The following is a 25,254-nucleotide window of genomic DNA, read 5'->3' as shown; positions in this document are numbered from 1 at the left end:
CGCTTCTGGCTTTCTGTTTCGGAACAGAGACGCTGTCTCTCGCTGGCAGTTATATTCTACATTCCCCAGTCTCTGCAGCAGGGGAAGGCCATCCACGTGCCTAAGGTATGGCCAAAGATCTATGAACAGGAGTGCTGCGCAACACTTTCAGAACCTTCTTGAAATGGGAAAGGCCTGCCCTTCTCTTCTGCAACCCTGCTGTCTAGAATGTGATGGCTGGAGTATGGCAGCTATACTGAACCAACTGCCAGTCTGACAGAATAAGCCAAGAGAAAGTCAGGACCTTAATGACCCTGAAGCTGCCATACCAGCCCCAGACCACCTACCTTCAGGCTTCTTTCTCCTGGGGGAGAAATAATCTAAGTCACCATTATTTTCTATTTTTCTGTTATATGCAGTTAAACCTCATTCTGATACAGTGATACCTAATGAATGTTTATTGAACTAGTGTATAAAGAAATGAAAAGGTGTGTAAATTTTTAGAAGTTTCTACTGCCCCAGTTAAACTATTTTATATGCAGAAACTCAAATGGATATTGTTTGAAAGGGAAAATACACCTAAGGAAAAAAAAATCTATTGTAACTTAATTTTTTATATATGAATTTTTCATGGGAGGAAAAATCCTTACTCAGGACTCTAGAAGGCTGAAATGCGTAGCAGTGAATCTGCTTTTCTGTAGATCACAAAAACCAGACTCTGTCCTATCTCCTTCCCCCCAAAACAGATTCATTACGGTGTGCTGTTGCACTCTGCTTTGAGTGGGCATTTGCCATATGGCTTGGCAGTTTAATGGTTTTCTGATACTTGACAAAAATGAAGCACAATCATTTTGCAAGGAGTTTGCATTCCTAGATGGGTCTTTTCCAAATAACAGCTGTGCCTCAAAATTGAGTTACTCAAATTGCAATTTGTGGACACAATACTCAAACATTTACAAGTGAGCAAAACCTCAAATCACTTGGGCTATTTCCAGGCTTCAGAGTTTATGAAGTTTTTAGCAATGTTATGAGTGTGCAGCTGTCAACAAACTCAAGCCAAAGTCTCCCAACCACCAGACCCGGCAGGCAGTAGAGATGTCCTACTTAGCAGCAGGGCGTGTGCAGCCAACCACAAACCCTCGGGAGAGAAAGAACACAAGGGAAAAAGCCCGCAGACCAAATCCCTACACCTCTCTCTCTACTCTCTCCCACACTGGACGGATAACGCCAAATCTACATCTCCAGCCTTGACCTTGCTTATGGGTAGGTGCAGGGATGTCCACCTGGCACTGGCTTCCTAACAAGCCACATAAACATGGATTCAAAGCCGACTAAAGACTTCCAAACTGAGTGACCTTATCAGTCAGGAGAGTCCAGACGAGGTATATTAACAATCCCCAAATCTCAGGAGCTTAAAACAATAAAGGTTTGTTTCATGTTCCTACTACATGCCCATTCCATGCCGGTTGGGGCTCTGTCCTGTACCATCTTTTCCCCTCAATCTGGGACTCAAGCCAATGGAGTAGTCACTACCTGGAATATGGTCAAGCTGTAGCAGAGGGAAACAAAAAGGGCTCCAGAAGGTCCCTCATCAGCAACTGTATTATATGGTTGGCTCACACTGGCATGTGTCACTTACAACAAGCCCACCCAACTTCAGCGAGTTAGAAAATACCACCTCACTCTAATTCTCCACCTTCAGGACACAGAAATATTTGGTGAACAGCCTTGTGCCTACTACAGTCAAGCAACCACTCACGCCTCAGTGACCCATCTGGAAAATGGAGATAATTACACCTCCTCAGATTGCTATAAGGGTTAATAGACCCATGCCTGGCCCAAAGGAAGGTCTCCAGAAATATCAGTTCTTTTCCTTGCCTTCAAAACAGAAATCTCCCATCTCCCACACCTTCTTCCAGCTGCCCAAACCCCTTGTCTGAAAAAAGATTCCACGTTTTTCTAGTCATTTTCAATCAAAACATGCCAGTTAGCTATGACATCTCTTCATCCTTCATCATGTCCTCCCAATACATTAAACCTCCAAGTACGGCCAATATCCCCCCCATGAGGTTTTCACTTTCCATCACTACTGGGATGCACCCCACTATCAGATTTTATTATTTTCTTGTATAAGTTAGGATTTTAAAAATTGCAGACAAGAGAAATGAGCTCTTGTAATCCTAGTTCCCCTCCCCACCAAAGGCAAAGCAGTAAAGGTGCATGGAATCATTGGAAGGCCTCCAGGCCATCACACAGAGTAAAGGAAGAGCTGAACATGAGATCTCAGGGTGGACAAGGGACAGGGCAGTGCCACGGTCTCAGTATGGACAGAGTCCCATGGTACAGACATGGTCAGCGGGGGCTCACTACCAATGCACAATGTCGTTCCCAGAGAGGGGCTGCTGATGTGAGCTGGACAGACCCTATCCCACCCTCACTGACAGCTTCCACACTTGGTGAGAGAAACTCTGGAATCCTCTCCCCCGACCACTTTGGCCCCAATCTAATCTTTTCTCAATATGCTAAATAGGCCCCACTCCGCCTCTCCTAATTGTCTCCTGACCTCCCTCTCTAGCCTCTACATGTGCTCCTTGTCCTCCCCAAGCTGAGACCACCTGCTGTTACTGCTTCTTAGGCTTCTGTTCATGCCCCTTCCTAGAGCTAGGCGGTCTCTTTCATGCCAGCTCTCCCTCAGAGCTCCCCCCAGTAGCCCACCTAGAAGTCACTGTTTCATCCTCTGACCTCTTAAAGGTGATAATCTGTCTGTATTATTGAGTCCCTACTCTTTTCTTGCGTAACAGATTATAAATCCCTGAGGGCAGGGATCCCATGGGGTCTAACACAGAGTGAAACACAAATAAGGAATATTCACCTTATTTGCTGTGGGACAAGGTAAAAGTGAAAAGTAGATAAAAATGAGAGCCAGAGAGCACTGGTCACCCCCTGGCATGGTCTAGGCCGAAGCACCTCCATTCTCACTTCCAATACCCAACACTTCTTGGCTTTTCCTGTTTGCTTTAACCGATGCAAATTTCTGTCTCCCTCTCTGGGGCATCATTTCCCTCTGGACTTGAATTTTGCTCTCACCCCACCAACTGTGTCTGCTGCCTTGGCTGGGCTGCACCTAGGATCCTGATTTGCACCTTAGACGCATCATTTGATTCCTCTGTCCATTCCCTGCCTCTGCCTCTGCTGAATCCAGGGTACAAGTCCAGGGCCCTGCTCCGGTCCAGCAGTGGGCAATGAGCCACAGGGACTGTTGGGATAAGCAGTCCCACACCCTCTACAGACCTGGGAGGTTCCCTGTCTGGCAGAAAAAATGCAGAGCTGTCCATAATGATGGCAGGGGATGGCACCATGGCCCTTCTATGCTCAAGAACAAAATTGGCAGCCATTTGGGCTCCTCTCTCTCCCTTACCTTGATAGCCTGTCAGCTCCACCTTTGCAGTATCTTTATTACCCGTCCGTCTCAAACTCTGCAGTCCCTGCCTTGGATTTGGGCTCATTACTTCTCAGCTGGACCCGAGTGAACTCTTAACCTGTCCCCAGTGTCACCTCCTTGGCCCATCTCTGCTCAGCTGCCCAAGGGATCTTTTAGCACGTACATATGGTCCCGTTTCCACTGTCAACCCAACTGTATTGTGGGTAATGAAACTCCTCAGTGTGGCATCCATGAGCCTTACAGCTGACCATGGCCTGTTTCATCAGTTTCATCACTTACCTTCCACCCCCCCGCCCCAGCCCCCCGGTCTGCCCCATCTAACTGCTTTCCATTCCATCCTAGTCCCCATGGATGGAATTTTAGGACGAGCCCTAAAATCAAATACAAAAATTCTAACAAAGAAGGCAACTTTGTTTAGCTTGCTTGTCCACCACCATCAAATTCGAAAGGGCAATAGGAGCTGACAGGAAGATCCCAAAATGCCTGGAAAGGTGGGAAGCTGGCCAGGCTCTCCATGAAGGCAGAAGAGACCAGGGGAGGCCCAGTGAGCCACAGCAGGCGACACATAGGCAGGAGTCTTGCTGCTGAAGGACAGGCGTTCACTTGGGAATTTCACTGGGCAGAACACAACCAAGTCCACAACAATCCTTTCCCATTTCATGTAACAGAATTTCCTCCAGAAATTATAAGCCAAGCAGCTCATCTCCTTTCTTTATTGAGCTATAAGCAGACTGCCGTAGTCATGAGCAGATTAACTGCAAATCTGGGCAGTGATCTATGAAATCAGAACAGACCTGGGTTTGGGGATGTGATTCATTAAAATTTTTAACCAAGTTCATCCCACATATATTTAATGTTATGCATAAGTGCTTTTGTGCTGGCTGGAAATTAGGACCAAAGAGTGGGCAGTTCATAGAAACACCTGCAGTCCCTGTGATTCTTAAACAGACAAAGCTTATTTTGTTTCTTCTCTCACTTACTGCTTCAGAATCCACTAGCAGGACTGGCAGATCATCCCCCGCCCATGGCCCCCATTCAAGCCCCCGCATTTCTCCTGCACACAAGAATACGTATGCTCAGACCGTGAAGGGCATAGGGCACTTCTTCTGGCCGTCAACTGAGGTTGTCTGTGCTTGCCATTGGGGGGCCTCTGGAATGGAAAAGGCTTGGCACAAGCTCTGCAACCTTGAAGAAGCCCTTCAGTCTTCTATAAAATGAGGATAACCAAGCTCATCCACGGAGGCCGTGAAGATAAACGAAAGAGACCCCTCAGGACTATACCTCCTACACTTGTTCAGAGGAGGGGGAACATTTTCCATTAGGGATTCGTACGTGCCAACCCTGTGTGAAGACACCACTGTCCATGCTAGGCTCTACCTGTTCCTGCAAGAACAGGACAAATGAAGCCGCTACTTTTCTGAGCGCACCCACCACTGCACAGCACAGGATCAGGACTTTCTGGCCAACTCAGGCCTGGGCTGGGGCAGCAGCAGAAGCCCACCAGGTCATACACAACACTCCAGCAGACCGGCATCCGGCTCCCTCCTACAAAGTCAGGATTTGTTGGTTTACTTTATTATATATGAATTTAAAAACCAGCAAAGAGGTTAATTTGCTTCTATGATTTCTGAAAAAGTAAGGTATTTATGTGGTACACACTTTGGCTGATGTTGCTTTTTATAGGCTCCTGTGATCCATGAGTGTGCACACCACAGCATGGGGCTGCCCAGAGAGGCTGCCCAGAGAGGAGGGTCCTGGCCCCAGGGGAACAGGCAGACCCCAGGGCCTCAAGGTCAATGGACAGAGCTAGAATCCAATCAGGCCAGAAGAACTAAAGAGCACTAGATGCCCAGAGGTAGGGGCGAAGCCAGATGTAGACATCTGGAAGTATCAACTCCAGAATTAAGACAGTGAAGCTTCATCCCACAGGCATCTAACTCATGTGAATTCTCTTACATGTGCTGGCCTCACTAAATCAATAAAATAATAATTTAAGTGTAAAACAAAATATAGCCAAAATGAAATGATTTAAGCTCACTGTCTTCCATGAGCAGATGTTCCAGAGGGAGTGTGATGTGGCAGTCTGCTGGCCCTTCCTGGCAACTCCCTTTTCTCCTCGCTAAGAAACCTGATTTTGGGGGCATCTGGGTGGCTCAGCCCGGGGAGCCTCGGACTCTTGATTTCCGCTCAGGTCATGATCTCAGGGTGTTGAGATCAAGCCTTGGGTGGGACTCCGTGCTCAGCGGGGCGTCTGCTTCTCTCCCTTTCTCTCTCCCTCTGCCATTCCCCCCACTCACACGCGCTCTCTAAAATACATAAATAAATCTTAAAAAAAAGAAAAAAAAAGAACAAAACAAAACCTGATTCTGTTCAGCTTCAGGGACAAGGGGCAGAGAACCCGACAGACACCACAGCACTGCAGCCACGGCGGCTTTCCACTTCCTTCACCCGTGATTGGTCAAGCACGAGCACGTGAGCCTGTCCTACCAATGAGATACAGCAGGAAGTGCCTGGAGGCCCACGGGAAAGATTTTGAAAGTCCAATGACGGCAGGCCCTTCTTCCGCCCGTTTCTGCCCAGGACGCCGTGGTGTGGAGGTGTGACGCTTGGGTCTGCCACAGCCCTCCTGTGACCACGAAGGGAAGGCCTAGAGAACTGCAGCGTTGAAGGGCAACCCAGAGACTTGGTCTCATTACGTCGCTACAATAACCTAGTACAGCCTCTCTCTAGACTTTATTATGTGAGCTGCTAAAATATCTTCATTGCCACAGCTACTGCTGGTCATTTATTCAGCTGCTTGTGTCCTCACATATCCGAACAGATACACCTCAGGAGGCTTCAGTTCCTGCCTTCCCCTCCCAGCGTGTGCACTTCTGTGTGATTCCGGTGTGTAAAGGCAGGTACTTCTACATCACGTGGCCCCTGAAGTCCAGGCAGCTGCCTCACCTGGGCTGCAGTTGACCTGAAACTGCATTTGTGTTGGAAGACATCCCGCTCTGTAGGACCTGGGTTGGGACGGTATGTTGAACTCCAATGTAGAGCTATACTGGGAATCTTCCAGGGACTGTTCTGAACAAACATGATTTTTGGTTGACACTGTGACCTCAGAACCTAACCTCAGGGGAAGCTGCCTCCCGGGCCTCTTTGCAGACCCCTCTCAACTGCATTCACCGTCCCCACGGCACCAACTACAGGGACCTTTCCGAGGGTATCAGAATACCTCTCTGTATCTCGTGGGACGTTTACACCCTCAATGGCTCCTCAGGGGGGCCTCCTCCCTCCTCTCCACAGGTAGGGACAGCTGTGCCTTTCCAGCTTCAGTGCTGGCTGCTTCCCTACGGTACCTGTGGTAGAGGCAGAAGAGAAGTCTGAACGCACCCACAATGCCATCTCTGTTTTGTTTCTGCTGGTCTCTCTCCTAGAATGCCCTCTCTATCCATTTCTACCTATTGAACTTCGTTCCCCCAACACTCAGCCACATTAGGCCAACCACAGAAGGTCTCCTTATCGTGATAATGACAAAAAACAACCCAATTAAAAAACGGGCAAAGGACTTCAAATAGACATTTCTCCAAAGAAGATACACGAATGACCAATAAACACATGAAAAGATGCTCAACATCACTAATCACTAGGGAAATGCGAATCAAAACTACCATGAGATACCATTTCAGATATATTACGATGACTATTATAAAAAAATATAGAAAACAAGTGTTGGCGAGGATGTGGAGATACTGGAACTTTTGTGCACTGCTAGTGGGCATGCAAACTGGTACAGCCACTGTGGAAGACAGTATGGAGTTTCCTCCAAATATTAAAAATAGAACTACCCTTTGATCCAGCAATCCCACTTCTGAGTATACACACAAAAGAACTGAAAGCAGCCACATGAACAGATACTTGTATACCCATGTTCGTATAGCATTATTCACAGTAGCCAAAAGGTGTAAGCAGCCCAAGAGTCCACAAACAGATGAATGGATAAACAGAAGGACATTAAGTTCCATGAAATAAGTCAGTCACAAAAAGATAGCTACTGTATGATTCCATATATATTTGCCTACCACCTAGAGTAGTCAAATCATAGAGACAATATAATGGTGGTTGCCAAGGGCTGGAGGGAGGAGAGAATGGGGAGTTATGTAGTGGGTATAGTTTAGTTTTGCAACGTGAAAGAGGTTGCACAACAGTGTGAATATACTTAATGTTACTGAACTATATACTTAAAAAGTTGTTAAGATGGTAAATTCTTTGTTATATGTACTTTACCACAGCTACAAGTTTAAAATAAAAGGTCTCCTTTGTTAAGCCTTCTCTGGGCTCTGATTGCACTGCGTTGTTCATCAGTCCGCCTTGATTTCTTGTTTTCTGTTCTTTCAGGATTGTTTTGAGACCTACCCAGTTGCCTAAACCAAAGAATCACAAAGAAAAGAGCCAGAGCCCTGACTGAACTGCTCCTAAAGTCTATAATTCCTAAGGCATTTTAATTATACAAACCTATAAATCCCCTTTTAGACATTAAGTTAGTTTGAGTTGGTGTCCTGTGACTTGCAACCAAAATCAACCAAATTGAGCCTACATTTGATTTGAAGTATCAGAACACTAAGAAAAAAAAAAAAAGACACTTGGGGCCCCTGGGTGGTTCAGTCAGTGAAGTGTCTGCCTTCAGCTCAGGTCATGATCCCAGGGTCCTGGGAGCGAGCCCTGCATCAGGCTCCCTGTTCAGTGGGGAGTCTCCATCACCCTCTCGCTCTGCCCCTCCTCCTGCTCGTGTTTCCGCCCTCTGTTCTCTCTCTCTCTCAAATAAATAAATAAATAAATAAAATCTTTAAAAATATAAAATTAAAAAAAATTTTTAAAAGACATTAGAGATTTCTAGGGAATAAACAAAAGAAAGTTCACAGACAAAAAGCTGAAAATACAACTGGCATCTAACCCCTCATTTGCAACATTAGATGCAACAGACAACTAGCGATGCCTGCATCCTTCTGAGAAAAGAGGACTCTGAATCTGGAATTCTCTGTCTTACTAGATAATTAAGTATGGGGATAGAAGAAATGCATTTTTATATATGAATGGACTCAAAGTTTACCTCTCAGGTACTCTTTAAGTAGTTCTTTGAGGGTGTGTTCCAGCAAAACAAGGAAGGAAAACCAACAAAGTAGAGCCAACCTAGGAGGATGGTGAAGCTAGGATGACAGCCGTATGGGCTGGAGAGTGCTGGGCAGGACTGCGAAGTGTGGGGCTCTAAGAAATAAGAAAAAGAGGAGAGGCCAGAGAGGCTGGGTCAAATGGGGTTATGGTGAAAGCACTTCACTCAACTATAGCTTAAAAAAAAAAAATCCAAGTAAAACAAAAAGCGACATAACATGGTCCAAAAATAATGTAAATTAAAATGTAATGTAATTTTAAGCTCTTTACGGAATATGAGAAAATACATTTGATCCTCATATCAAGAATTTCCCTGTGAGTGGTCCAGGGCTATTTGACCCTGGAATGAGCATTTATGTGGTCATAATGATTTAAATCCTATTTAATGGTGTTCAACTCTTAGAGACAATCTAGTGAAAAGGCACAGAAGGCTTAACTGTGACTACAGAAAAGAAAGATAATGTTAAACCCTTGTGAGGGTTGGGAATACAGCTACTAACGGGAAGTGCTTGGAGAAAGAAAGAGGAGAGGAAGGGGGAGAAGGACAGATGTTTTCCTCTTATCACACAGGAGAGTCTAGGCACTGATTACTTTACCAAGAAGAAACAGAGATTTGGTTCTCAGCATCAGATAAGGGGAAAATAGTACTTTAAACAAGCCAGGTCATAAACTTCTCTTGTATCCAGGTCAGGGATAGTGCAGCAGCTCTGATGCCATTGACATCCCAGAATCCTTTTAGATTTCTTTGTCATTCTTAGAATATGCCTTCTATCTACCCTCAAGATTGTCTCATGCTCACCTGATGGCTGCTGCAGCTCCAGCCATCATATCTGTGTCCAAGAAAGAAAAGAGAAGGGCAAAAGGGGCCTACCTGCTGAGTGAGCCCCCTCATAAAGAACTTTCCTAAAGTGCCACCCAACAACTTCTGCTTATATCTTACTGGCCAGGACCCAGTGACATGACTGCCCCTATCCAAAGGATAAAACTGACTAAATCCTAAACTGAAAAGTATAGTTTTTTAGATGGCACACTGATGCTCTCAAAACTGGGTTTATTTGTAAAGAAGATGGGAAGAATGGATATTGGGTAAGCAATTTACCATCTGTGACTCAAGAGATAGAAAGTATATATATACATATTTTTCAAAGATTTTATTTACCTGAGAGAACGCCCTCGCACAAAGGAGGAAAGGCAGAGGTGGGGAGGGAGGGAGTCTCAAGCAGACTCCCCTCTGAGTGCGGCTCCCATTTGGGCTGGATCTCAGGACACTGAAATCATGAATTGAGTGGGATGGTTAACGGACTGAGCCACCCAGGTGCCGTGAAAGTATATTTTTTAAAGTAAAAGTAAAAAGGTAACCAACAAAAATAAAAAAATAAAAATAATAATAATAAAACCACCAAAAATGAGAGGAAGGAAGAAGGGTACAGAGTATAAATGAGTTAAGTCAATCTTTCATAATGGGACTTAATGGCTATCTTTTCTGGATACAATTTAGAGTTGTACATTTAACCCCCAAAATAATTTTAAAAAACCACAGAGACTACCTTCGGGAGGTATGCAAGGAGGCAGGGGTGGAGCTGTCACTTTGTATTAAAAGCCCTTCTGAATTAGTTGAAGTTTTAAAAAGCCATGAGCACTTACTATTGTGAATACTAAGGTTAACAGTATTTAGTCTATTCTTTTGGGAAGCAGAGCATCACTGAATTTCCTTTACCCTTGGCAACCTGGGTCAGTGGTGGGCATTTTGGTATGTTCTTTAGCTCCAGTCACTGGCTCTAAAAGCGACAAAAATTAGCCATATTCAGGGCTCTATTTCACTTCTTTCAATTGATTTGTTACTTTTTAAACTCTAGCCATTCAAAGATTTTTTTAAAAAAAGATTTATTTATTTGAGAGAGAGAATAGCGGGGGGGGGAAGGGCAGAGGGAGAGAAGACGCAGGCTCCCCACTGAGCAGGGAGTCTGACGTGGGGCTCGATCCCAAGACCCTGCCTGAGATCATGACCTGAGCTGAAGGCAGGCGCTCAATCAACTGAGCCACGCGTCCCTCAAGATTTTTTTATGAGAAGATGGCCTGGACTGGCAGACACATCACCTCTTCCAGTTCTGGTGGGGAAGGGCCACCTAAGATGCCCCACCCTTTGTCTGAACCCAGGCAGCCAACGTCTCCCCACGCTCATTCCCCTGGGGCCACTCCCGTCTGTTCGAGGACCTCTGTGCAGGGACATGTGTGCTCTACCTGCCTGGTCTGCACTCTCAAATCGCTGTCCTAATGTCTCTATAATGTTTTAACAGGCGGTGGCCAAAGGGAGTTCTGCTGAAACAGGCAGTAGTTTGGGCCATTCTGGACAAAATCCTAGAATGCACACGATAATGCTGAGCGATGCAGTTTAATTTATGAGCATGCAGGTCTGCTGTGGAATTGGGAAATGAAGTATGAGACATTAGCATTCACATGGCAAGGGCAGGGCCAAGTCCAAAACTGTGATACGCCTTTCCCTGGGAGGACTGGAGAGCAGCCACACGGTCAGTTAAATGTGTGCTCACGAAACTCATCCGTGTACTTTAATGCCACCAACCACCTGAGAGGAATGTGCTTCTCCAGGCCCTATGCCTTTCATATGGCCCAACACCCTCCATTGCCTTTAACAACAGTCACTCATATGCACCTCTTCCAGGCAGATTTAAAAGATGAATTTCATGGTCTGGATATGGTTTGATCTGCAGGGGGGAAGGCAGAACAGACAGCTTCTCAACTTCTTCTAGCTAGGGCATACAAACTATTATGCAGTAAAATATTTTCAAATTAAAACGGGAACACAGGCACGTCTGTAATTTAATTCATAGCAGTTGTACATGCGGTTCATGCCGTGCGTTCTCCAGTGAAAGGAGCTCATCAGTCAGAGACTTTGTCTGACCCTGACCTTCTAGCCCATCTTTCAATGCACAGAATAAAAGAACATCTATTTCCGCCTTCTTATGCATGAAAATATACCCTTCTGAAGAGTCCAAAGGAAATATGAAGCGTGCTCTAGCAGTTAAAGTATGTTGGAAAACAGGCTGGAAATCCCACTGCAACAGGCTGAATAATATCCCCCAAAGATACCACCTCCTCATCCCTGGTTCCTGTGGATGTTACCTTATTTGGGAAAGGGCCTTTGCAGATGTGATTAAGTTAAGGATCTTGAGATGGGGAGATTATCCTGGATCGTCTAGAGGGCCCTGAATGCAATCACCTGGATCTTTCTGAGGGAGGAAGAACGAGACCAGAACACACACACAGAAGGCCCTGCGAAGACAGCGCAGAGAGGAATTTGGAGATGCCTGCCTTGAAGACTGGAGTGACGCAGGCCCAGGTCACGGAGAGCCAGCAGCCAGCAGAAGCTGGAAGAGGCAAGGAGCAGCTGGACCCTGAATGGATCCCCTCTGAACGGAAGGCAACCCTGCTGACACCTTGATGTGGGCCTTGAAACTGATTTCTGATTTTGGCCTCCAGCATGGTGAGAGAATGCATTTCTGCTGTCTTAAAGCACCAAGCTGGTGTAATTTGTTAGAGCGGCCCTAGAAAATTAACGCACCCACAGAGGGGCCAGAGGGGAGAGTTTCAGTTTGGATAAAAACCATCCCAAATACTCTATGGTTCTTTTAATGGTATTTAGCAGAGTTCAACTTCCTGCCTCCAGCACGTGGGGCAGGAGAGAGCTGGAACGCAGGGCAGTCGGGTTCATGGAGCACAGGTAAAGAGAAGCGGTGGCCTCACGCCTGGGTCCTTAGGGACAACTCTAGGCAACATCCCTTCCTGGAGCAGGGTGCTAAGTACATGAAGAAAACATGTCTAGTTCTTAAAGCGAAAGCGTGACTAGGTGAGTGTGAAGGGGCCAGCAAGGATTTAAGAGACTCCCAATAAATTAACCTCACAGCTCAGACAGGGCCGCGTTGGTATGTGTAGGTGTCGGGGAGCACCTCTTTAAACAAATGCCGTGTAATTATTAATAAACATGGCCAGATGCCTGGCAAGCATATGTTACAAGGCTGTTCTCTAAGGGTTTGTCTGTAATAGTGAAAAATTAGAGACCCAAATGTCTACCAACACGGGAATGGTTAAGGCTCCGGTGATACTATGCAGCTTTAAAGAGTAACATAATTCCACACACACTGACATTAGAGGTTATGAATGAGTCACTGTTGCAGAAGAAAAAAAAGGGCAGGTTGCAGATAGGATGACAGTGTTCTCATTTTTGTTAAACAAAGCTATCTCTGTGGCCGTGATTTGCAGAAATACTACAGAATAAAAACACTTGTGTGTGTGTGTCTGTGTGTGTATGTGTGTCCCACCACTGGATGGGTGCACTGCAAACAGGCAGTCACGGCCTCTGAGAAAGGGGAGGCTTGCTGCAGGGACAGCAAGAGAACGGCCAGACTGGGACTCTGTTGTCCGAATGAGCTTTCTCCCTAAGCGTGTACTTCCTTTGTAGTTTTAAGAAAAGATGCACGTGCAGTCAAGATGCGCCCTGAGAACCTTGTGGAGGCTGCTGTCAGGTGAACCGTGGAGACCCTCAGGAACTGCGTGCCCGAGGAGCACCATGCTGCACGTGGACTTCAGAGATGGCTGGGGCTTCTGGGGGCTGCCTGGAGGCTGGCTAACACTGCAGGGCTGGAGGCAAAAACCTTGGCTTTTATACCAGGCTCCCTAGCGGGGCTGCCATGTTCGAATTGAAAGGAAGAAAGAAAGGCACAGTAAGGAGACCAAAGTCCCAGGCAAGTGTGTCTTTTGTCTCTTCCACAGGAGTGGGGCCAAGCCACTGTTCACCAACTCAGTGGTCTACACCAAAGCCAAGGGAACTCTGTCTTTTGAACACTTTCTCTGAGAAATTCTGCAGGAAGATGTTTCTAAAGGTTTTCCTGCCTCCTGGAAGGGTAGTTTTCTCACCAGGGGAGCACACAATCCCTCTGCTTGTTCACAGCACAGCTCTCTCTGTGTGGTGAGCCGACCAGCAATTGGGAGCCCTATGCCTTGGAAAAGGACCCTCTTAGCCTCCCCACTCAGAGTACACCCCAAAGTACACCCCAGCCACGTTCCACCACATATAAAGGCAGAGCTCTTGGATCAAGAGTCTCCCAGACACCTGTCTCCTGGAAATCCTGTTTTGGATTACTGTGTAATCAGGCTGATCAACTGTGCACTAAAAAGGCGTTAATTCAGCTAAGGGAAATAAATATGCACTGAGCTCACACTGTTCAAATCAGGGGTACTGAAGAGATGAACCAAGTGTGTCTCAGAACCCCAAAGCGAAGATGAAGTTTCCCAACAAGAAATGACACGCACTATTCTCTCTTGGATAAAAGCAGGGGTGTGGGTGACTTCTATCACAAACACATGCCACGGGAGCACAGGGCCTTGACAGCGACAGGTCTCTACAAACACTTGCTAAGTGACGGCTTTTAGTGAAAATTACTGCTTTTGGTGGAATGAAAGGTACCCATCCTCTTTCTCCCCCACATAATATGAAGTGTTTATTTTCCAAGGTACGTTTCTCCAAGATTTGCTGCAAATCTTTAAAAGTCATGACACTTTATGATTCCTTATTACAAATTTCAAGACTTTCATCTCCCGCATTTTAAAGAAACCGTCACAAAAGCAAAGATGGGAAGCTGGATTTTTCCTGAAGCAGAGGGAACGCTGTATCTAGACGCCCGATGTTTAACCAAAATACTGAACGCTGATGGTTTTGCGCTTCCACTTGCAGAATGTTAACCCCTGGTCAAACCCCGCATTTTATAACTGAGCAGAGGACCAGAGAGGTGAAGCTGCTTATTCAAGGTCACACAGGAAGGTAACAGTGCTAGAACCGGAGCTTGGGCTGAGACTTCTATCACACTGTGACACTGCCTCATAAACCAAGCTCTTTGATTATGGAGATTTTTCAGTTTTATCCCAGGAATGCATCATGACACATAGGCCGCATGACGAGGCCTAATGAGATGGGTGCTGAGGGACAAATGCCGGGGATGCGGAAGATGATAAATTCAGAGAAGTAAGGCTGCGAGGGACCAGGAGCGATTCTCTCACTCCCATTTTCCTTCCCTGAGGAGGAAGTCACGGACATCTTTCAGGGGAGAAGTATCTTATTTCTAAAAGCCTTCAGGAAATATTTCATAACTTAACTTACAAAAAGGAATATCTGATTTCCTCTCAATAGCAGGATCCAAGAAGTAACCACAGTAAACCATTGCAGTTTTTTACATAAAAAAACATAAAATGCTCCTCACCCCGATACCTCAAAAGTGATTATTTAAAATCACCTTCCAAGGGCGCCTGGGTGGCTCAGTTGGTTAAGCATCTAACTATTGATTTCAGCTCAGGTCGTGATCTCAGGGTCCTGAGATCAAGCCTCGCACTGGGGCTTAAGACTCTCTCTCTCCCTCGGGGCGCCTGGGTGGCACAGCAGTTAAGCGTCTGCCTTCGGCTCAGGGCGTGATCCTGGCGTTATAGGATCGAGCCCCACATCAGGCTCCTCTGCTATGAGCCTGCTTCTTCCTCTCCCACTCCCCCTGCTTGTGTTCCCTCTCTCGCTGGCAATCTCTATCTCTGTCGAATAAATAAATAAAATCTTTAAAAAAAAAAAAAAAGACTCTCTCTCTCCCTCTGCCCCTCTTCCCTGCTCTCTCTCAAATAAAGAAATAAAATCTTTTAAAAAATAATAATAATAAGTAAAATCACCTTCCAATTTAGTCCTATGTGAACATTTTTACTGTGAAAGGAAAACATTTTGGAAAATAAGAGCTTGGAGATGTCATGAAACCCTCCCTCTGATCTTTGTAAGAATTCGTAAGAACGTCGGAGACTCACTGGGGCCTGGCTGTGTGATTACCTTTGACAGAAATGATATTATAGAGAGGCCTGCGGAGCACAGAACATTTGTGACACGAAAGCATCTGAGTTAGAAACCATATAATGGCTCGCACTGTAGGACTGGCACCTCTAAGTTTTGTAAAAAGTCCCATTTTTTCGCAAAGCAGTTTTTACAGCAAGCCTTAGATCAAGAAAGTACATTTCTGAGTAATGTGAAGGGGAAAAAATAAAAACAAAATAGATTAAAAACTCCATCAATGATTCCACATATATTCCTGCCAAATGATCCAAAAGCCAGAGGTTATTCTGAGAGGAGGAAGTCTGCCTAACATCCGTGATATTAAGAGAGGGAAAGCTAATAACGTGGCACTTCATCTGGAGAGGAACCCGCTGACCCACCGCCAATGGCTTTGGACTGCTTTGTGATGGGTGATGATGGGATTCTGGGCTCCTGAGAATCAAGGGGTGCCCCTCCAAGGCAGCTGCTGGAGGTAAGGTGGCCCAAGTCTGTGGCCTGGTGCAGGCTGTCTGCGTGGGGAGCAGGTCTGAGGACAGTGAACACCAGAGTCCTGGCCTCAGGGTCTCAGGCTCTGGGCAAAGGTGCAAAATAGCCTTCCTTAATTTCGCCCTCCCCCGGCCCTGCCAAGCCATCCCCCTAATGGTCTGTGTTAAAGCCTCTCACAGCCATGCCTCAGTGCTCCTGTTCCAGGCATTTCTCCTCTGCTGTTCCAAAGCAAGTGTCCCTCTAAATGTCCCCAGCCCCCACCCTCCCCTGGCGTTCAGGAATCACCCATCCGCTGACTGATGGTCTGGGGGGCCCATATCCTCGGCACCTCACAGAACAGAGGAATGGAGCCCAATCCTGTATCTGTGTCCACCCAGCTCCAGGTCAGAGGGAGAAAGGTTGAGGTCCTCAGCCAGGGCCCTGAAACCCCAGGCTGGAGGCAATGCTGGCAGGAACCGTGCCTGGGGAAGAAGGGCAGCACGGGCTCTACCCCAGCCAGCCAGTGCCCGGCCCAGGTGTGGGGCCACGGGAGATTCAGCAGCACCTCAGCCCAGAGGCAGCCCATGGCTGCTGGAAGAGCCATATGAGCCAACAGCCGTAACCCAGTGAAGTATGGGTACCCAGAGAATGCAGGGGGACCCGGATGCGAGGCCAAATGGCTCTAAGTGCAGGAGCCAAGGAAGCACTTGAGCAGGACAATATCATTACTAACCATTTATGGCGGCACGGCTGCAAATTGCTTTACACGTATTATTTCAGTTCGATGCTGTTATTCCCCCTCTGCTGATGAGACTGGGGCTGGAATAGTGAACTAATTCGTTCTTCGATGTTACATAGCAAGTAGGAGTGAGCTGGAATCTGCCCTCACACCACAGGCTCTCACGCTGTCTCTCTTGGGTGTGCACAAGGTGACAACAGCACTTCTCACTTCTGCAAGGGACTGGGAGCACGTGCTTGGGGGGACGGGACAGCTCGGATTCCCAGGTCCCAATGTTTAAGTGGGACTGCAAAAATCTCAAAACCAAATTAAATTCACTTTAATTTTGAAAGCAAAAGCGAACAGATGCCCAGCAGCGTCTGTTCCTAGGAGAGAGGACCCAGATCCAATAAATCGCCAACCCTTCCCACCCTTGAGAGGCTGGAACCAAATGCAGCTCTGCCTCTCCAAAGCAAACAGCAGCCTGGGCTGAGGCTCGAGAAGGCTGCAAGCAAATGCAATGGAAGAGAAACCTGGGCTTGATGCGCTTAACCAGCAAGACGCACATTCACTCAAGAGAGGATTCAAAAGAATTCAAATTACAAAGTGAGTTTTGTGATAAGCTGTTTTCCCCTATTTTATTGAAACAATGGAGATCTTAAAGAAATGGATGTTTACAGGGGGAAGAAATGCCACACGGGCCAGTGTAGGGAATCACCACTTCATCGATGTCACCTTATTATAAGTGTTTTCCTATCATTTCCTATGTCTATTCCATTTTATAAAAATATTTACACATGGATTAAAAGGTACCTAAGAGGTGATCCTATAAATAAAATGAGACTTAGGGATGGTTTTAAAAAAATGTCGCTGCAAAAAAAACCTCACACCTTCCACTGAGTCATGGAATAATGCAAAACGTAAGTGATATTGTTAAAAACCTCATAATAAAGTGTTTAATTCAAAAATAACAGAAAACCATAAAATGCTCAGAAACTATAAAATGCTCATTGGAGTTGAGGCCATTATTTTCTGAGCAATCAAACAGATCGTTTATCAGCGGCTCTCTGGTTCCTGTTTTCCTCAATCAGAATCTTGTGTGCAATAAAGAAAGGCTCCATTTGAGAACCCAAACCCTTTCTCCTTCTGTGTCTGCACTCCTGAGAGTCCTCTCTTCATTCTGACCTCTCCCTCCACTCCCTTCCTTGCCTCCACTTCCTAAGGTTAAGTTTCTGTGCTCTGTCTGGGGCCTGGCACCCTGGGACCCCTGTGTACCACCTCCTGAAACTCAGCCTGCCATGATGCCCTGTTTCTCCACAGAGTGGCTCCTCACCCCATATTATTAACCCTGTCTATTGCACTGTCAGGTGGAAGCACCCTGGGTAGGCTCTTCCCCCGCCCCCCGCAATGCCTGCGACCAACATGCTTGTTCTTAGCATTCCTGGCCTTCAACCCAGTACACAGTAGGTGCTTAATAAATGTGTGCTGACTATATGATGCAGGGATCTGGCCAGGAGCCACTTGCTTCCTTCCCTTCCTTGGAGCTCTTCTCTCCACCTGGAATGCTCCCGACCCCTCAGTTTATCCACATCACCTTCTCCAATTTTCCATAAATGAACAGCACCATCATCCAGTCAGCTGTGTGGTAGTGACTCTGGCTCCCTTTAAAGAAAAAGGAGCCACGGGGCACCTGGGTGGCTCAGTCGGTTGAGCGTCTGCCTTCGGCTCAGGTCACGATCCCTGGGTCTTGGGATCAAGCCCCGCATCGGGATCCTTGCTCAGTGGGGAGCCTGCTTCTCCCTCTCCATCTACTCCTCCCCACCTCTTGTGCTCTCTCAAATAAATAAAATCTTCAAAAAAAAAGAAAAGAAAAGGAAAGGGAGCCCTACAATTCATGCATCACTGAAAGCTATTCACTCTGCTTCCTCACTTTCTCTGATCACCTCTCTCCATCCCTCTGTAACGCAGGCCCCTGGCCTTCCTCCCACCCATGGGGCTGCCTTCTCACAGAGGTGTCCTCTCCTCATTCCCTTGTCCAGCCTGTCCTGAATGCACACCGAACTCCTTCCCCTGCTCCCTTCTGTCCTCTGGTGGACCCCAAGCTGTAGACAAGGCAGAGAAGTGGCCCCATAAGCCTCAGAGCAGTCAGTCCCCAGCCCAGTAGTCACCCAGGTGCCACAGAAGCCCTCTTACCCAGCCCCGGTTGGCTGCTAGGGCAGAAACCAATGGTCAACGCAGGAAGTCAATCAAAAACTGTCTACGTGAGCTTTCACTTTAAATTAAACCTTTACAAGTAAGTGATTTGATCCAGGGCCTAGGGCTTGTTTTTGGAGCAGGGATCGGAGCTTTCACCAACCCCATCGGGCCCTGGCGATACCCTGTTCCAGGTTCTTTCGGGTGGAGAAGGAAGCTGAAGACGCACAGAAAGAACGCGAGGATGGAATCAGTCTCGACTTCGGGTTCCCCTGCCTCTGCCACCACCAATCTGACAGTCTGGTTCTTTCCTCAACACCCCACAGAGCAGGGGGGTTGGGGGGGCACTCTCCCATTTTCAAGTCTCTTCAAAGCATCCATTCATCAAAAAACCGGACTCTTTCTTTTTATACTGACAATCCATCAGTTTATGTAATATTTAACGTTTAATAAAGTATGTGTGCTTGCGAAGTATAATGGGCACGGACACATTTGGGAAGAAACGCCGCTGACTGGTCCGTGGAGCACGCCACCCGGGCCTGTGGTGCTGGGTCAAGTGCGTGGTAAGCACAGTACTGCACCTGCCCCCTGCCCCCACTGGACTACCAACTCCAGGCCCTGAGAGCCCAGCTCGGCTCACTGCGTTTATGCCCTCTGTCTAGCACAGGACCGGAGCATAAGCTGGCCTTGGAAAATGCTGGCCGAATGGAGAAATGAGCCCGCTTATAGGGCAGCCCTTCCTCAATTCAGACTCCTCTAGCAAATCCAAGCTGCTGAATACCTCCCCTCCCTACTCGGAGGCACTCACCGCCCATCACAGTCAAGCAGTGTCCTAACTCAGACCCAGACGCAGGGGATATGGGGTACTCTCCAGTCCAGCCGCACAGTTCTCGGGTCAGGGAGATGGAGACAAGTGAAGAGATGTGGTCGGTGGCAAGTGTGACCAGCACCTCTCCCCCCACCTCCCAACTTGGGCTCCTCTCCTCTCTCGTCCCTGGGTCTCAGCAGCTGGCAGAGCACATGGCACACACAGATCCCATGACGGCACAGCCCAAGGCCAGGGATGGCTCTGGAACATCTCCACTCCACCTGAGTGGCTCACAGGTGAGGCCCACAGGGCAGGAACCACACCTGCCCCTCCTTCCCCGGGCTTGGGGCAGGAGATGTACCTAATTAGCTTAAAGCAAGCCTTCAGCAAGTTAAGCGGCAGATAAAAATTACATCAACTTCAAACCAGGGGGCTGATTTAAATGTAAACAGATTAACAATTTAAATGTAAATAGATTTAAATGTAAACTTGCACTCCTACTGACCCAGGAGTCTGGAACTGACCCAATAAGTGCGGTGATGAGAAACCGAGCAGCTGGAGAAGTGCCCACTCACTAGGCAGAGAGCTGGACTCCGGCTTACAGAGCAAGGGCATAAATGGACATAAACTTGCTTCCTGGGCGCAAGACATTTCATTAGAGACTGACCTCCTTTTCATGCTGAAAGCATTTGTGTGGCCTTCAATCCTTCCAATTTCATCACAGAAATAAGATGCAAAGCAGTGGACACACTGCTGTCCTGAATGCACTACAGAGGCTTGCAGAATGTAAGAGAAGTGAAACCATGGTGTCTCTCAGGCCACTTCTGCTTTTGACTTGAAACCTGGGCAGGCCTACCTCATGATCCGCCCCTTAGCTCATCACCAAAAGGAACACGGACAGAGAGGATGTGAGTTGGCTGTGGAATGCATTACGGGATTTATTTTATCCATGACTATGTGGTAACTGTGCTTTTTAAAGACAAACTTGAAAACTGTTCCAAACTCCACTGCCATTAATAATCCCTTCATTCCATAAACACCAGTCTGTACCTACTATGTGTCAGACAGTATGCCAGGAACCAGGGAGATGGCCAGAGAAGCCACCCTCTGCCTAGAGGGTTCATGTGTCTTTGCTAAGGAGGCAGACGGGCTGACCAATGTCCACAACCCTGTGTGGTAAGAACTGGCATCAACACAGAGGGAGACTGTGTGCACAGGGGTGCACCTCCAGCCCCCCCAGGCTGAGGGAAGGATGCAGAAGGAGCACGAAAGGGTGCCACGGGGAAGCAACAGGTGCTTTGGGTTTTGAAGGATGAACAGGAGTAAGAGCTGGGAAGAGGTACCAGCATCTGCAAAGCCTGAGCCCGTGGGAGGCCATGGGGTGTGGGTGGGCTGCAAGAGGGTCGACAAGAGTAGCCAAGGTGGGGGGGAGCGGGGTATGACAAGATTCTCCCCCGCCAGGTTGCCAAGGGCCTCGTATTCTCCATTGACAAGATCAAACTTGACCCTGATGGTGGTGGCTGGGGAGCCCCTACATGATTTTACACAGGGGAGTGATCGATCCACAAGCGATCACTGAGGGTCCCCCAAACAGCTGAGCAGCGCCCAGGGACATCTTCCTTTATTCACTGCTCTTGAGACAACAGAACTTAAAAACCTCATTAGCAGGCAGGTCTCCAACGAACAACTAAGCCTCTCTCCCTTCCATAATGCCCTCTTTGAGGCCACAGCTACTTTCAACTGCATTCTAATTTCAAGAAGTGATAAACATATGCTCATGTTTCCATTTACAAGTTTTTGATTATCAGCCTGGCATTGTAGCTGCAAATTACCCATTTTCTATTATAATTATTTTTATTTCTCTAGATGAAGAAGGAAAGAAGCACTTTTAAATGACTGAAGTGCCTGAGCCACAGAGGGAGGAAAGAATTAAGCACGGCTGCAGCTTTTGCCAATGGCAATATAATAGTGAGAGTTTGAAAAATGAAATGCAAGCTTGTGGGCTGTGTCAGACCAGGCCTTCTGGAAGGTACATTTGCTCACCATGAGCAATTTACCGAAAACAGGACCCAGCCTGCAGCAAACCAGGGGACAGCCCTTCTGGGGCTGAACCAGGGCCACAAGGGCTCTCGGCAATGACTTCTTGGAGACCAGATGCTTTAGGTGACAGACATGTCCCCTGCACTCTTGGGCACTAACGCTTGCTTTTCCTGCTTCCAGGAGGAATTTTTTGAAGATGGGATTGTCACGAGTCAGATGCATGCCAGTAACTATGGTCATACCATAGTTGGAATTCACCAGAATATAGCCACACTCACAGGCATCAGTGACCCCTCTCCTAAACCAGACACAGCCCAGAGCCATGTCTGGCTGTTTTTCTGTCCTGGCTGGGGCTGGCTGGGGTAGAAGTGAGGAAAGAGCTTTGGCAATGACGGGAGGCAATGAACTCAGGTCACTAACTGAAGGGAAGAGGACGCTAGCACGCAGAATCGCATGCCTACTGGCAGCTTAATGTCCCATTTAATTGGCATGTAACATTAATTGACAGAGTAGCATGTAAATGAGAATGCGACCGTGGCTTTGTAGCTTTGAAGGTGCTGCTGGTGACTTTGTTTTAAAAGCACAGCTTGGACGAGCTGAACAGTTTTAATATTGCGATGACTTGCTCATCAAGAAACCGTGCCAATCATCCAAATTCCTAACATCTTTATGAGCAACTGAGCTCAGTTGTGGGGACGAGGGTATGGACAAGTGCCTGCTCTCAAGGCTTCCACTCTAGTGGGGGGTCGGGCATGGGGGAAAAAAATCAAGCAGATACTTAAATGTTCAGAATGCCATTTGTGGCCAAAGCAAAAACTTCTATCACTGTAGCTGTGGAAGTTCTAAATATTGCTCTCTGTTCACATTTTACACCCTCATGGATGACAGTAATAAATCACTATCACAGTAAATCAATAATAATGGTAACAGTGAAAAGAGCCAACAATTACTGTACTAGGCACCTTTTAGGTCTACAAGTCCTATTTTGGCAGCACATCTGTGCCTGTTACTACACTGTCTTTTGCGTTTCTTTAATCTTTGCAAACACTGCGAAGAGGTATTATCGTTCTGTTTCTGACGCGGACACTGAAGCTTGGGGCTCTGAAACTCAGGGCTTGGCCTGAGATGCGGCACGGGGACAAACAGAGCACGGGGACAAACAGAGCAAGGACCAGCTCCTGTCTGATCACAAAGGCCATGTCATTTCACTCCCCACTGCCTTTAAGTAGCAGAAACGTAGGGGGCTCAGACTGCCCTTCCATGCCAGCCCCAGGCTCTTTGGTATTCAAGATGGGCTCATTCACTTTTGCAGGAAACAATAGATGTAATCAGCATATTAACCATCCTTTAGACATCAATCATAAATTCTTCCCTCAAGAGTAAATTGCTCTTTGTGTGCCTCTCAAGATCCCTGCATGAGTGCGGAGAGGTAAGAGCAGATTCGTGCGCAGGTGCTCTTCCAGAGCAAAGGCAAGGGGCAAGCTGAGCAGGGGTGCATCACAGGGGCACATCGCAGAGGTGCGTGCTCACAAGCAGTGGGGAGTGTGCTGTGGCTGTTGGGGGGAAGGAGTGTCGCAGGGGTGCCATACAGGAGCACGTGCTATAGAGGGTGCTGTGGGGGCTTCTGTGGTGGGGGGTCTGACATGGGATGGGTCTATGGTGTGTCTTGGGGAGGTGTGCTGTGGATGGGGGGTTCAAGTGTAGGTGATAGAGGGACTGTACTGCATGGTGTGTGGTGGAAATCATGTTGGGGGGGGAACGTTTCAGGGGGGTTATGCTGTGGGGGTGTATTGTGGGATGGCCATGAGGGTCTGCTGTGAGGGTATGACCTGGGGATAGTGTTGGGGTTGTCCTGTGGGATTACGGGGGGAGGGAGGTGTTGTGGAGCTGTGTCATGGCTGTGCTGAGGGTGGGGAGGACTGAGCAGGTCCCTGTCAGTGGGGCACTCTGGAGAGCCCACTCCCAGGCCTGAGAAAGCTGCCCTTGCCACTGCACCTGCCTGATCCCCATGATGGTAAGCTCATGCCCCAGCACCCCACTTTCCTCCCAGCCACATCTGGGCTCAGGATACCCAGTGAGACACTGGGGCAACATGTTCTGGAGTGCCACTGTTTGGAGGAACTAGGGAAGCCCCCTCTCTTCCTCACTTGTACCAACGTTTCTGCGGCAGGGTCCAGTGCACTGGTGTTTGCAGATCACACCTAACACAGCTGCATGGCCCCTCCCAGGGCTCCCCACTAAGGCTGCGAGGGACCCTCCAGGCCACAGCACGGGTAAAGGAAGGAAGGGCCCTCTGCCTTCTCGTGTTGCATCGGGCCCAGCACAGGGGAGCCACACTCCTTTCCCAGCTCAGGGGCCTCTCTTAAGGACCCCGTCCTTCCCTCCTGGCTCACTCCTCTGATCCTGCAGCCTGTCTTCCGCAGGAGCCTCCTTGGCAACGGCTGGAGAGCTCAGGCGTGCAGGTGGAACGCTTGTTTGTTCTTGAAGATCTATGTCCATTTCCCCCCCAGTCTTTTTTTTTTTTTTTTAAGATTTTGTTTATTTATTCGATAGAGATAGAGACAGCCAGCGAGAGAGGGAACACAAGCAGGGGTAGTGGGAGAGGAAGAAGCAGGCTCACAGCAGAGAAGCCTGATGTGGGGCTTGATCCCAGAATGCTGGGATCACGCCCTGAGCATGAAGGCAGACACTTAACCGCTGTGCCACCCAGGCGCCCCCCCCAGTCTTTAATGTGAAAGATTTTCAAACATACTGCAAAGTTGAGAGAATTTCAAATGAACACCTGGATACCCCCACCTAGATTCTACCAAGAATGTGTTATTATGCTTGCTCAGTCACATTCCTACCCCTCTATCCATTCATCAATTCACCTTATTTTTTTTTTACACCTTTCAAAGTAAGATGCAGACAGCAGTGCACTTCTCCCTAAACACTTCGGCGTGCTATCATTAGCTGGAGTTCATTATTTGCTCAGTGTTCTTTTTGCTTTTTGAACATATAATCAAATGCACCCATCTTGAGGGTAACCATTCAAGAAGTTTTGACAAATGCATGCACCCACATAACTTCAAGCCTTATGAAGATACAGAACGTCCTATCACCCTAGAAAGCCCTCCTATCCTGTCCCTTCCCACTCAATCTTCTCGTCCCCCCTCCCCCAAACAACCCTAATTCTGAATTTTTCCACCACAGGTTAGTTTTGCTTGTTTTAGAACTCTAAATATAAATGGAATCACACAGTGTCTAGTCTCCTCTGGCTTTGGCTCAGCATAATGCCTGAGATTCCCCCTGGTGGCTGTGGGTAACAGTAGTTGGTTCCTTTTCCTTGCTGAGTAGTATTCCAGTCTTGGACTATACCAGGGTTTATGTATTCTCCTACTGATTGATTCTTTTCTTAAAGGTACAGTGCTCACCTAATTGAGATTACTCTGTTGCGAAGTCACTCACACTTGTATTCTGACCTTTTTCTCTTGTGGCCAGAAAATCAGGTGTGCTCAGAGGTGGCACAACCCCGCCTGACCCATGAGAGAGGATGAAGGACAGAATTAACATATTCCATCACCTTTGTGAAAAATGTAAAA

The 25,254-nt window shown here is 47.5% G+C and overlaps 1 protein-coding gene across 3 annotated transcripts in view; it reads right to left on the bottom strand.

Moving 5' to 3' along the window:
- The window catches only part of NMNAT3 (nicotinamide nucleotide adenylyltransferase 3), a 115,114-nt gene that overhangs the window by 71,393 nt on the left and 18,467 nt on the right, over positions 1–25,254 (bottom strand). Inside the window, exon 1 of one of the 3 annotated variants that reach the window (XM_034661907.1) lies at positions 5,782–6,030. The exons of the other annotated variants lie outside the window; for them this stretch is intronic. The gene's annotated coding sequence lies outside the window, so the exon portion shown is untranslated. Of the gene's footprint in view, positions 1–5,781; positions 6,031–25,254 lie in introns of those variants that run through there. 3 annotated transcript variants of the gene reach the window in all.

This window comes from Ailuropoda melanoleuca, chromosome 6, assembly GCF_002007445.2.
Source record: "Ailuropoda melanoleuca isolate Jingjing chromosome 6, ASM200744v2, whole genome shotgun sequence".
NCBI classification, from domain to species: Eukaryota; Metazoa; Chordata; class Mammalia; order Carnivora; family Ursidae; genus Ailuropoda; species Ailuropoda melanoleuca.
Note: the sequence above shows the minus strand (reverse complement) of the source record. Positions and strands in the feature narration are given on the sequence as shown.